The sequence below is a fragment of the Sinocyclocheilus rhinocerous genome, unplaced genomic scaffold (assembly GCF_001515625.1).
Source record: "Sinocyclocheilus rhinocerous isolate Xijiao unplaced genomic scaffold, SAMN03320098_v1.1 scaffold1612, whole genome shotgun sequence".
In the NCBI taxonomy this organism is placed as follows: domain Eukaryota; kingdom Metazoa; phylum Chordata; class Actinopteri; order Cypriniformes; family Cyprinidae; genus Sinocyclocheilus; species Sinocyclocheilus rhinocerous.
The window spans coordinates 307,608-322,594 of record NW_015636539.1 but is presented as its reverse complement, the minus strand read 5'-3'; the positions used below and the strand labels follow the sequence as shown (position 1 = coordinate 322,594).

The 14,987-nt window shown below is 41.1% G+C and overlaps 1 pseudogene; it reads left to right on the top strand.

The window, feature by feature from the left end:
• The first annotated feature begins 307 nt into the window (after positions 1-307).
• On the top strand, positions 308-12,705 carry LOC107747903 (RNA-directed DNA polymerase from mobile element jockey-like; annotated as a pseudogene).
• Positions 12,706-14,987: the final 2,282 nt, after the last annotated feature.

Below are 14,987 nucleotides of genomic sequence, written 5' to 3'. Positions count from 1 at the left end.
GTAGTAAACATTTCACTTATCTTGCCCTCATGATAATCAGTCAGCCTTCTTTAATAATGCAGCTCATTGATTGGTTTGGCCCCGATTGATAATTGTAGTGTTGATGGGCCCGGATTTCCTTCTGTTCTAAATTCTCCTCTGGGTTTTCCTACTCTGTAAATGCAAGTTAAAGATTCTATTTGCTTTTAATGGAAAAATGATATAATTATATATGAAATTATGGGCACATTAAGTTTAACTGTGATCTTGATTTTCAGGTGAAAGATTTTTGTTTTGATTGCAGATGGCAAATGTGCTCTAGAACACAATGACCCGTGGTGCTCGTGTGGGTAAGTTTAGCGAGAGAGTTGCATTTGGTGTTATAAGAATGGAGGCTATATATGCTCACTTTACTTATAATCCTGTTTTAGAAGTTTACGTGTAATGGCCAATTAGCCCACAAATTATGTAATTCACTGGTAATTGTACCAGCTGTGAGTTCTAATTAATGACTACGTTTACATGGACATCAGTAATCTAATTATTTACCTTATTCTAAATAAACCAATATTAGGATTATGGTGTTTACATGAGCTTTTAGAATATTCCTTTCATGTTCCCGTTTTACATTTTATAGTACATAGTTCGATTAATGACGCACGTCCGACGTCCCCTCCGGAATTTCACGTATAAACATATAGTTCGTCTTCGTGATGATGCCATGTACAGTTTTGGGTGTTTCATTTTAAATTTTATGAAAGCTTCAAGTGCAGTTAATTATTTGTACGTGCATACAGACGATGGCGGTGTTGAAGCTCTTTTATTTGCCGCCAAACGGTTGACCACTACCGTGTGTTTATCCTGTCGCAAAATGCGGCGAAAAGTCCTACACGACAGTAATAATGTGATTAAGGTGTTTACATGTCTATTCTGCACTTCAGTAATGCGACTAAAATAGGAATACTCCACATGTCTTCATTCGATTTCTGTTTACTTCGATTATGACTTTAGCCGGATTAAGGTAATCAAAAATCTCTGTTTACATGGTAGATTCTTAATCAGATTATTGTCTTAATCATATTAAAATCGGAGTACTGTTGTACATGTAAACATACTCATTGACAGAGGCAATATTTTCAGTGAATACAGACTTAAAGTGTCGGCTCCAGCCCCTGAGTCCACTCCAGAAAGGGCTCCAGTTCCCACGTCCAGCCGAAGGAGGGCTCCAGTTCCCACATCCAGCCCAAAGAGGGCTCCAGTCCCCAAGTCAAGCCCAAAAAAAGACTCTGTTCCCAAATTAAGCCCAGGGAGGGCCACAGTTCCCGAGTCAAGTCCAGGGAGAGCCACTGCGCCTACATCAGGCCCATGGAGGACCTCAGAACCCGAAATTTCCCCCAAGAAATTTTTTTTGGGGGGGCTATAGGGCTCCAGCCGACAGGCAATCCACCTGTCACTCAAGTGGCCACGCCCTTAATTATGCGATGAGTTATAAAAAAATTCACCCCCTCACAGTCGTCATGAAGGGCAAAATTAGCTATATAGACCAAAACCACTTTTTGTACCATGCTGTAAACATATTTTTTTCAGCTGTAAAGTTGGACATTTTAACATGGGGAGTCTATGGGACTGGCTCCCTTTTGGAGCCAGCCTCTAGTGTCCAGGTGATGAATTGCAGTTTTAGTCACTTCCGTGTTGGTTTCACGAGCGAGACCGGAAGGTTGCTGCTTGAACCAAACAGTTGTGGGGTACCATTGACTTCATATTATTTTTTCATACTGTGGAAGTTTACTAAACACATCCTAGAAAAGTTGTCTATTGGAATGGCATGTAAACATGCAGTATAAGCAGTACTGAAAAATGTATAGTTGCTGCTGCTTCTAACTGTCCCCGGTTTTTTTCTTGTGCAAATGTTCAAAGCTTTCAGTAAACACTGGTTCAAAAACAGGTTCAAAATGTGTGTTAACTTTAACAGTTAGATTAATTTTAACAATTAGGTATCAGAATATAGCATAATATGATGGGTAGTTTCAATCAAATTGAAATTTGAAGAGATTTCAATCTCACTGTGTGCTCTAATGCTTTAAAAAAATTGTGTGGTGTTGAAAATATATATTTTTTTTTTTCAGGTGGGCATTAAGCATATTGTCTTGTTGGACCCACCCTAACACCCAGATAGGTTTTGCATATGATCCCTAGTTGGGCCCCACCTAAAACCCAGTGAAATCCTGCATAAAGCTGGGGCCAAGATGGGTCTTGCGCATGTTGCCCAGTTGGGGCCCACCTGTTGGCAAGTGCAATCCCACATTAAATCCATGTGGGCAATTGGCATTGGGCCATTATGGAACCCGCGGATAATCCCATTTTGGGCCTACTTTTTCAGCCCTCCTTTTTAATTTTTTTAAAATTATTTTTAGTATCACCATGATTCAGCTAAGCACAAAAGTGCTATTTTAATGTTATCTTATATAGCTGTATATATATATTTTAAAAAAAAAATTGTTTTGCAGAGGCTCTTAAGAAGACTGCAACCGGCAAGAAGCTGAGAGGGAACTCTCAAAATTGGTACAAGAGACAAGAGGACTGAGGATGTCCAGAATGCACAAATGTATGTCTGCAGTGTAAGCAGTACTGAAAAATGTATAGTTGCTGCTGCTTCTAACTCTCCCCGTTTTTTTTTTTTTCTTGTGCAAATGTTCAAAACTTTCAGTAAACACTGGTTCAAAAACAGGTTCAAAATGTGTGTTAACTTTAACAGTTAGCACACACAAATGTTGGCTGGGCATGGCACCCTGGACTGCCTGATCCGCCCTGGAGGTATTCCCCGTGTCCCAGTACTGCACCAGCCTCCAGGGCACCCACCTCCCCTCCCTGGTGGAATTGTTATGGCGTGGGACGCGCCTTCCAGGAAGGGGGAGTAATGTCAGACTTTGTTCCGTGTTTTGTGTGTGTTTTGTTCCGCACGTGCTCTATATCCTGGTTTCCCCCCGTGTTTCTCTATGCCCATATTTGGTCCATCCTGTTCCTGTCCCCATTTAGTTCTATATGTTTCAGCTGTGTCCCATTAATCCCCTCGTCTATTCCTTGATTAGTCCCATGATTTAAGCCCTGTGTGTTTCCATGTCTAGCGTGCTGTCTTAAACGTCAATCCCCGTTCCTACGTGTGTGTCCTGATTGTAAATAAAGAATATTCATGGTGAAATCTCCTATGTCTCTTTCGCTCCTTCGCTCCTCGCTCCGACACCGTAGGCAACACCGTGACAGCGGTAGTCATAGACATTCACATAATTTTGACCTAATAATAATATTAATAGTTTCCTTAATTTGAAACGAAAAAAAGAGTTACACTTCTCAGTGATGTCTTGCAGGAGTACATCCATCTCTAACCAAACACACCACTGCCCTGAAACATGAAGAATAGATTTCACAGTGAAACGATTAGAGTTGGAGAATATATTTGGATGGGGATTAAATTATCATGTTCATTAATTCCCAATCCTGCACACCATTTGCTGCCATAGTTAATTGGTCCTGAGCTTGCTGAGCAAGCAGTCTATGTGATATTAGTGCTTGCTGACCACTGCTCATGCATGACATTAACAATTCTAGCTAACTAGTAGGAGTGGCATGTGTAGCACAGGCAAAACATTAAAAGGCTGTCTTTAAAAAAAAAAAAGTTAAAACAAAGAGTCACTCAGAGGAAAACAAAGTTCTGAGAATAAGTTCCAAGCTCTGAACGAAGGGAAGTTCAGAGAGTTCGGAAACAGATACAACAACAAAGCTCCCCCATCTACATACTGCAAACTACAAGGACCGTCTCATGCTACAGAATTTCAGCATTCCCCAGATCTTTGTGTTCAAAGCTGTTAAAACAGAATCTCCCGAAACAGTGATCCCCAATTCTGGTTCTGGAGAACCCCCAATACTACAAATTTTAGATGCCTCCCTAATCAAACACCTGATTCAACTCATCAGCTCATTAGTAAAGACTCCAAGACCTCAAAAGTTTGTGTCAGATAAGAGAGACATCAAAACATGCAGTGTTGTGGGTACTCCAAGACCAGAATTAAATATCAAATTAAATAACAAATATCAACATATTAAATATTAATCTTCACATTAACATTAACAGCAGTTTATCTTTCTGTAGGACAACATAACTCTACCATAGTAACATTCAACTTAATCACTTGCATTTATCAATCTTATGAATTTTCTTATCCATTCATGGTAATCATTATGTTAATAATACTGTAAGAAGTTCTACAAGGTACTGATATCTCATAAATCCTTCAGATTGGTCAGCATACAAAAATTGTATTAATATAATTAATTGTTCTGTTCTGTTTAGGTGAAATTCCTTAGCTAGTACCCTGAGGTAAAAGGAGGAAGGAGTCATCTGTCTCTCACACTTCCCTTAAGTGATGTGTGATCAAGAGCCCATCCACACGGAGATGTGTTTAGATGTATACCTAAAGATGTTGTATCGTATCAGCGTTTCGTCCAGACGGATCCAGCGTTTTGGGAGCCTGAAACGGCTATTTTTTAAAACCAGGTCCCAGAGTGGATAAATCTGAAAACGACACACTTGCATTTTCATGTGTACAGCCAATCCGTATATTTTGTGAAACAATAATGTCATCACCCCATTTCTTGACACTAATCAGACACCGCTACGTCACATAACGGCAATAACAACAACAATGGCAGACTACATGCTTGTGTTCGTGCTCCAGAAGCTATTGAGCCTACTAGCTTTACTAAAGAAAAATTTAAAATTACTAAAGCAAAAATGTTTGTATACAGCGTGCAAGGTTTATGAGCGTTCTCCAAGTCTTCTTCTCTGTTTTTAGTGTATCTCTGTGGCAGAATTACTGCGCCACATACTGGTCTGGCATGTATACTAAATCGTTTTGAGTCGGTTTCAGTGGTTTCATGTGTATACAGACATTTTTGAGATGATGCCGTGTTTACAGATATTTTTTTTTAGAATGAGGGAAAAAAAAGATTGGATAGGGAAAGCTCTGGCTTCGTGTGGATGTGTATTATTGGTGTCCCACATGAGGCCTACTGTATTATTTGGTGCCCTGTGTGAGAACCAGTACAAAGGTTATTTGACATATGTAACATTTTGTTATATTCAGTTGTAAAGTTAACTTTACCACCAGACTAGACCAACCAGGAACACAAAAAGGGATACAAAACACCTGAGACCAATTCTTCGTACGTGGATAACTCAGTTATCTGTATTTGTAACACTTGGAGCTCATCCAGGAGTTGCTGTCATAGCAACAGGACCATAAACTCAAACATGCTCAGGAGCAGGCTTATTTCACATAAACAAGATTAAATTGCATCTTTTTTAAGTGGAGGTGGTACTGAAAGTTTATCCCGGTCACTGCTATTTTCTTACAAGACTATTGAACCAAGGGAAATAATAATAATCAGAAGATTAGAAGATCTGGTATCAGTCAAATTATCTCAGATGTATTAAGCGAGGTACGAAGAAAAGACCCCTGGCCAATCAAAACAGATGAAGGAATAAAAATCCACCCATGTGCTCACAACAAAACATGAGGCATGAATGGCCAGACCCTGAGACTGAACTGAATCTGAACTAGACAGGAGTGCCAGGTTCCAAACACCACACTCTGCACATGTAACATCATGTGGACAAGAAAGCACATGGCCCAAGGACACTTGAAATCACACATGCCCACAAAGACAAGACAATACATGAGTGTCAGGGCTCTGTCACAACACCAAGAACAAAACAGAAGAAGAGGACTGGAGAAGATTGGCATCAACAGGTAAGTAGCACAGGTGGAGTCCTATACTCAATTGGTAAACAACTGAGTGAGGAGAAGTGATGCTTAATTATAGTCCATGATAAGATAAATGGTAACAGGTGAGCGTGATTTGAAGTCTGGTGATTGTGAACACGCCCCTCCATGGGCAGCTCCTGAGGACTGGTGTGACTGATGTCGCAGTTGGCCTCTACTCAGTCGTGCAGGGGAACTCTGTGAGTAGGGCCAGTCTAGGATCATGTCTTGTGGTACCCATGATTAATTTTTTTTTAAATCCATATCCCTCCCAGTCTATTAAGTATTTGTATTAAGTATCTACAGTGTATCTGGGACTTAACTTGTGAAAAGGCAGCTGAAGATGGATGTCCCTGGTGGAGAGATCTTGCTTCTTATGGCGTCACACTCAACTCTCAACTCAACTCAACTTTATTTATATAGCACTAATAAAAACAACAATTGTTGACCAAGGTGCTGTACAATCAATCAAATATAAACTACATTAGCACTCAGAACAACAAATTACGGCATAAAACAAAGCTGACACAACATAATTAACTACATTTAAAAGCCAGAGAAAAAAGATGGGTTTTGAGTTTGGCTGTAAACTCATTCAGTGTAGAAGCAGTTCTAATAGAGACCGGTAGGCTGTTCCAGAGTTTCGGAGCAGCAAACGCAAAGGCTCGGTCGGATAAATCAGACAGATATAGAGGAGTAAACCCATTCACAGCTTTAAAAACCAGCAGCAGGACTTTAAAATCAATTCTATAACTAATTGGGAGCCAGTGCAAAGATATTAATACTGGAGTAATGTGCTCTTGCTTACACACACCAGTAAGGAGCCTAGCAGCAGCATTTTGTACCATTTGAAGTCGATTAAGAGATGCTTGATTAATGCCTATATAAACGGAATTACAGTAACCGAGCCTCGTTGAAATAAAAGCATGAATGACCCTTTCAAAGTCCTTGAACGATAGAAATTGTTTCACTTTAGCTAAGACTCTGAGATGGAAAAAAAATGGTTTTGACTACTGTACTAATCTGTTTATCAAATTTGAGAGAACTATCAAAATAGACCCCCAAATTCCTCACTACTGGTTTCACACAGGAAGACAAGTGGCCAAGATTTAAGCCAGGGGAACTAGCGACTTCTGATGATTCAAAAAATTATAATCTCAGTTTTGTCTTCATTAAGGTGAAGAAAGTTTAGGGACATCCAGACCTTAACCTCAGCTATACACGCCAGCAGAGCATCCAGACCTTTGTTGTTAGATTCCAGGGGCAGATAGATTTGGGTATCATCTGCGTAACAATGGAAGGAGACACTGTGTTACCTAAAAATCGACCCCAGAGGAAGCATGTACAAAGAGAACAAGATTGTAGCGAGAATAGAGCCTTGAGGGACACCGCACGTAAGGGGAGCTGCATCTGAAGTAAATTCACCAACACTAACAGAGAACTTTCTATTATTAAAATAGGATTGAACCCATTTGAGAGCATTACCCTGAATGCCCACCCAGTGCTCCAAATGAGAAATCAAAAAGTGGTCAATTGTATCAAATGCCGCCTTCAGATCTAACAGCACCAACACAGCAGATTTGGCAGCATCAAGAGTCAGTAAAATATAATTCAGAACTTTTACCAGTGTTGTTTCTGTGGAATGTTTTTTTTCCTAAAACCCGATTGGAACACTTCGAAAATATTATTAAACAGAAAGCTCTGTAGTTGGTGAAACACTATTTTCTCTAAAATTTTAGACATAAAAGAGAGATTTGAGACTGGCCTAAAATTAGTCAACACTGTCGGATCTAAATTAGTTTTTTTTTAAGAAGTGGATGTACAATGGCGTGCATCATGTAATCTGGAACCATTTCAAGGCAGCTGTTCATAATCTTAATAACAGTAGGCCCAATCACCTCAAAAATTTGTTACAAAAATCGAGGAGGAAGAATGTCATAGGAGGATCCAGAGGGTTTAAGCTGGCTTACTATATCTTGTAGAGCAGGCAGAGTTACAGGCTCAAACTGACTTAAGATGCTGGTAAAGAGTGGAGGGACAGAGGGATCTTGACATGGAGAGGGAATATCTAGCCTAATATCCCTTATCTTGTCCACAAAAAAATTAAGGAATTTGTCACATATAGCCATGGACTGGGTTGATAGCCGCACTAATAGTGGAAAAAAGTGATCATGAATTGTGGAAGTTATTTTCAATCAAATCTGAAAAGTACTTAAACTTTGCTGTTTTCACCACTTTCTGGTATTGTATCAGACTGTCCCTTAATATTTCATAAGAAACTTGCAGCTTATCTTTTTTCCACCTTCTTTCGGCCCTTCTGCAGCCCTGTCGAAGACCACAAGTATCATCATTGAGTCAGGGCTCAGCCTTTGGTTTGTATTGCTTGGCTTTTTTAGGAGCCAGAGAGTTTAAAATTTTAGCAGAGATAGTATTAAAATGATTAGGATAGTCAGACTGCCTGTTGCAGATAGACATGAGCTGAGTCCCAGACCCTCTCAGTCTCCTTGAACCAACAGCTGGAACCTCTGATGGTACAGCTGGAACCTCTGATGGCTCACCTGACCAGGGAAACAGGGGTTGGTGAAAGTCGAGCATGCACTGGAATGGAGTGAGTTTGATGGTGGGCTGGCTGAAAGATTTGCATACTTGGCCCAGGGAAGGTATCGGTTCCAGCTGTGCTGATGGTTGTGGCAGTATGTTCTCAGAAAACGGCTGATCCCTTGGATCTTTCATTCTGTTTGCCGATTCAATTAAGGGTGATGGCTGGATGCTAAACTTACTGTCACACATAGGAACTTGAAGAATGACTTCGAGACTTGAGCGGGGATGGGCAACTTCGGTCCTGGAGGGCCACTGTCCTGCAGAGTTTAGCTCCTACCCTAATCAAACACACCTGAACAAGCTAATCAGTGTCTTCAAGATCACTAGAAAGCTACTGACAGGTGTGTTTAATTAGGGTTGGAGCTAAACTCTGCAGGACAAAGGCCCTCCAGGACCGAAGTTGCCCATCCCTGCACTAGAGGTAAACTGGGGACCTTGTTCAGATACAATATCTATAGGTAGGTGATAGTTTCTGAATACTTAGTGGAAAAGATTCTCAGCCATTTCATATGCAGTGGGCCCTTCATAGCGGTCAGGCAACAGGCCCTAGTCTACAACTAGGAAGCAAGAGAAGGATCTGGAAAGTCCAGAAAAAGAAAAAAAATGAAGGAAAAAACATTAAACCTGTTAATTAGTTTAAAGTGAAAATCCTTCCCATATGCTTGATGCATATTGTAATTTTTGAGTGATCTAACCCAGTGGTTCCCAACCACATTCCTGGAGCCCCCCCAACACTGCACATTTTGGATCTCTCCTTTGTCTGACACACCCATTTCAGGTCAAGTGTATTCAACTGCAGATTCAGACAAAAAGCTATTTTTGACTTGCCACCTAAACACCTATCAACACAACCATGCAGAACAAGAAAAAAAAACAGAACAGAGCAAAGCTTTGCAGAGTTGTGAAGACATTTTTTTTGAATACACAGAGGTTTTCTGTGAATTCTTTAAATGTGGATGACTACTCCTCAGTAGCTGTTGTCTTTTGAGCAAAAGTCAATGGCCCTAAGACTCATTGCAAATTCAACAGGAGATAATCCAGTCTGATTGTAATTAGAATGTGTGTGGGGGCACTTGCAGGAGCCCTTGATCCGATTTTTTCAAATAAAGCTCTATTTTAAAAACTTACTGAGAGCTATAATCTTCTGCCTCATTTCTAATCCTAACCACTACTTCGCTAATGGAGTGACTGTGTGTGCGCATTTTGGTTTTGTGTGACATGTGTGTGAGACATAGAGATTGTGGGAAACTTTTCTCATTTTGAGCCAACCATATACTAAAATATTGCCATTCTATACTCACCCAAATTTCACTCCAAACCAAAATGGAATATATATATATACATATATACTGTATATTCCTCCATTTTGGTTTGGAGTGAAATTTGGGTAAGTATAGAATGGCAATATTATTCTATACTCTATACCAGGGATCCTCAAATCTGGCCCACAGGATCCACTTGCATGATGCTATCATGTCAATATGGACCAAAATCTCTGAGGAATGTTTCCAACACTTTGTTGAATCTATGCCACGAAGAATTAAGGCAGTTCTGAAGACAAAGTCGGTACTGATAGAAAGTGCCCCGTAGGGTGATTTATTGCCCACACTTTGATCACACGTGCTCGGAGGAAAGGTGCTCGGTGCCCGTCTCACCTCGGTGCTCGTGGGGTGAAGTGCCGTGGTGCAGATCCCTCTCCTGGGGTGCCGTCGGAGTCTGGAGCTCCGTTGCAACTCCCCGCTGGTGTCTCTTCTCCTGGCTTTTATGGCCAGCGGGAACGAGCTCCAGGTGCGCCACTCATCACGCACAGGTGTTGTGCTTCTGTGATCAGTGTGGCAGCGGCATTTCCAGGGCGACGCTGACCTGGAACCGGGATACTCGCCACATTATATATATATATATATATGTATATATGTGTGTGTGCACCACAAATGTGGTCCATATAACTCTCATCCATTTAACTAATACACTCAAACAACCAAGTATGTGCATAATTATATTCTTCTTCCTTATTACTAGATTGCTCTTCCAGTTATATGCAAACAAAGGTATTCTTCTGTGTATCGTGATTTCCGTTTGCAGAGGTCAGGACTGTTTGTAAATAATAACAGCAGATGGGGCTTGTTAGCCTTGGTTGGTAACCCATCTAAGAGAAGGACAACTCTGATAATAATGCCTCATCTACCTGGGTAGACTGGGCCTGTTAGCCTTGGGTGACAGCCAGTCTAGGAGAAGGTACTCGGACAAAAATCCTACAGCCTGGTGATCTTCTCAGCCACTTTAGCTTACTGAGCCACTTTGGTTTGAACACCTGGCCCAAAGAGTGGGGTTGGTTTTTGCACGTCCTGATCCACACTTTAAATAGATATAGCACAGACAAAAAGACCTACAGTAACAAAGAAGAGGCAAACACGACAGGTGCAAGATGGCACTGGAAGTAGCAGTTTCACCTCTGCATGTATGGGTCACTTGCCTGTTGATCTGATGCATTCGGCAGCACCCTGAGCGACCAAGCAGCCCTTTTTAGGGATAGCGCTGCTTGCTCCACACGGAGATTGACCTAGAAAAGGTGGCTCAAACCCAGCTTGCCTCGCCCCTTCACCCGGTTGGCTAGCCGTGGCCAATGGGCATCTCACAACAGTGGTAAAAACATGAAGAGTATGTCAACAAAGACAAGAAGCTTAAAGTTGACATGCTAAAATGTCCACACGATGATAGACCCAGAGAAAAGCGACTAAAAGCTCAGCATTGGTGGCAAGAGAATTAGCCAAACTGGACAATGACATAGCTGCACTCAGTGAAGTCCGCCTCCCAGAGCAAGGTTCACTTATAGAGCATAGACCAGGATATACTCTATATTGGTCTGGAAAAGCTAAAGAAGATCGCAGATTATCTGAAGTTGGTCTTATGATCAAGAACTCCATCGATAATAAACTTTCTGACGGCTCATGCCCCTACGCTCCTACACCACAGGCAGGTCCTGTCACCAAGGAAACTTTCAACCGAGAACTGAAATATCTCCTCCTGAAAGTAGACAAGACAGACAAGCTTCTCATTATGGTTGATCTAAATGCAAGAGTGGGCAGAGATCACAATGTCTGGCCTGGAATACTGGGTCACCACGTAGTTGGCAATTGTATTGACAGTGGGTGCATGCTGTTAGAACTATAGTCTGATTATTACCAACACCCTATTTCAGCAGAAGGCCAGATTCAAGACAACCTGGCAATATCCACGTTCTAAACACTGGCACCTTCTGGATGACATCTTGGTGCATCAAAAACATGTGCATCAAGTGCTCCACACCAGAGTCATACCAAGTGCAGATTGCTACATGGACCATAGGCTGGTTCGAGCAAAAGTCAGAATTACAATTAAGCCCACAGTGAAAAAAGCTGGATCTCAGACCAAGAAACTCCATGTTAACCGGGTGCTGGTACAAAGAGAGGAGTTCAGCAGGAAATTAGAGGCAAGATTTTAAGAGCTGGAATCACTAATCCAAGATCCAGAACCTGAGAAGCAGTGGAACCAGCTAAAGACTATTCTTCAGGAGACAGCCATAGAGGTAGCAGGCTTCTCAACCAGGAAGAACAGAGACTGGTTTGATGAAAGTAATGGTGAAGTCCAGGCACTCCTTGAGTCAAAGCTTAAGCATGGCAAAGCACCTGGTATTGATGGATTACCAGCTGAAGTGTTCATGGTAGGTGGTGACACTGTCGTTGAAAAACTACTAATTCTATATTTACTCTGTTGGGAAAAGGGAGTTATCCCACAAGACCTTCGGAAAGCAATGATAGTCTCCCTGTATAAGAACAAAGGGGAGAAGGCTGACTGCTCTAGTTATCGAGGCATGACCCTTCATTACATTGCAGGGAGGATTCTTGCCAGAGTCCTTTTAAACAGGCTTGTGCCTACTGTCGCCAATAAAGTTCTCCCAGAGAGCCAGTGTGGCCTCCGTGCCAACAGAGGTACTGCCAATGTGATTTTTGTGCTACATCAGCTGCAGGAAAAATGCAGAGAGCAGAATATGGGCCTGTACATAGCTTTCATTGATCTGACAAAAGCCTTTGATACTGTCAGTCGAGATGAGCTCTGGAAGATCTAAGCGAAGCTGGGATGTCCACCCAAGTTTCTCACAGTCCTCCAGCAGCTACATGAAAGACAGCAAGGTCAAGTGAAACATGGTGGCGATCTATCAGACCCTTTCCCTATTGAAAATAGTATTAAACAAGGTTGTGTCCTAGGCCTGACACTCTTTGCCATCTTCTTCAGCATGATGCTGAGAGCAGCCAGAAGACCTATCTGACGGCATATCTGATGGCATATACATCAGGTTTTGAACAGATGGCAGTGTCTTTAACCTTCACTGCCTCTTCACCCAAACACATGGTACACACGGAAGCAGACATTCAGTCACTCGTTGACCATTTTGTGGGAGCAGCTAGTGCTTTTGGCTTGACCATTAGCCTGAAGAGAACAGAAGTCATGTACTCCGGTACTTACCCAGTCAGCAAACAAATTTGACCCAGATTTGCATGCATCAGTCACAGCTGGCATTCATCCGGCACTGGCATACAGCATGTGGGCCAAACATGGCCCGGGTTTGGCAGAGATGGTACCAGGTTTAAGACAGCACACAAGACATGGCCCAGATGTCAAATATAGATATGTGGGCCACATAAGTATAAAATCCATTTCAAATATTTACTATTTATGTAAATGCGTAACTTTGATGTGTTTTAATGGGCGCGTGCGTTGAGCATTCAAATCACATTTAAACTGGAGCGGAGGGAGCTACCATGGAAACGGGGCATCAACTTACTCCGCTGACAAGTAGCGAGAGTTCGTCTCTCTGCTGTTTTCACTGCTTTCAGGTAAGTTTAGTCCCTAAAATTACACAAATAATACATACAACCGTTCCTGAAACGTTTCTGTTGAATCTTTACTTTACAGGAATGGTTTAGTGTCTTCAAAAAGACCGTTAGCATCACAACCGTTAACTAGCTATAGAGGCTAACTATTAGAGGTAAGCTAACTATAGATTTGAGCTCTTATTAATGAAAATTTGAGCTTTTAATCAGATTTTATGTGTAGATAAGCGGTTTTGATAATTTCTAAATGTTTTGCTGGTACTTTGTCAATAGATAAATGAAAGTAACTATAAGCTAATTAATTTAACCTAAAAGTCTGCACTGTGGGGTCAATCGGTGACGTCACTTACATGAACTAATGGGCTGAAACTATTTCAAACATGTTTTGAACTTTCATTGCAAACAAATATTGATAGATTGTACTGTGATTTCAGGAGTGTCAGAAAATACCCTAAAACAGGGGAAGTTAAGGTAAGGCAAGGCAATATTGTTATTATATTCTTCCATGCTGATGGCCGTGCTGCAGAGCTGGAGCGGATCTCCTGTCGAAGAACATCTCCAAGGCACTATGAACCATCTGACTAGTAAGTAAAACCTCAAACATTCAAATGATGATCAAATATTCAAAAAAATATATCAAATAAATATCAAATATTTCCTGTATGTCCTACAAGGCCATCTTGTTTAACTCTGCACTGAGGACACTTCATACACAACAACCTACAGAGGGGTCCATCATAATTTGAAAAAAGACACTTCTTTGAAATTAAAATGAATAACGGTAAGACAGAACCAGAGTACTGTGAACGTACCTCACTTCAAACTGTAACGGTCTGTATGTATATTATTTTCTAAACTTTAGTGAAGTGTTTGTTCAAGTAGACTTTGTTGCTTGTGGAAACCTAACGCGAGTCTGAAAGGTACTTAAAACTTAAAATCTTATTTGCACTCTTGAAAACTGTTCACCAAAGACTATTTCAAACTTCACCACCGAGGCCAAAATGAGCATTGTGAATGTAAGAGCCTCACACTACATTGTTTGTTTGAATTGTATTTCAGGGCAGTTCGTGAAGACAGATAACCTGGACAGAAGTCAGTTCCAGATCCAGCCTCCACACCAGACTTCTCACTCACAAGGATTTCTGTCTACTAGATGTTATGTGTACTCTTCAGACTTAGGTGCATGCAGATATTATTCAGGGACATGAACACTTGAATACTGCAAACATAGAGAAAGTAACTTATTTAAGAATTTTGTGTTAATTGCGTAAACATTAAATATATATATTTTATTTTATATTTTAAATATATATGTTTTCCAAAGCACCTAAAAGCCCATTCACACTGCCATACTACAACAGGGTGAACACACTGCCCAAGCAAAACAAATAAGCACGTTAGGTGTGAGATTCATTCAACTTGGTTTGCTGATTAAACATGATTAAATATTTGTTCAGAATACTGTCATAGTTGTGACTATTCATCTGGGAGGGGTGTGTATCAAGTGTCTTGGTTATGGTTTTGTTAAGGCTTACATGTGGAACCCATCTGGTCCAGCGTATAGGATCAGAATAGGGCCAGCTATGGTCATACAGGTGGCTGAGATATGGATCTGTCATGGCCCTTTTATGGCCCATTTGTGGACCATATTTTGGCTGCCAGGTTTAGTTCACCTGTGGATCAGGCTCAGGTGTGGCTCAGTTTTGGGCTTTCTGGT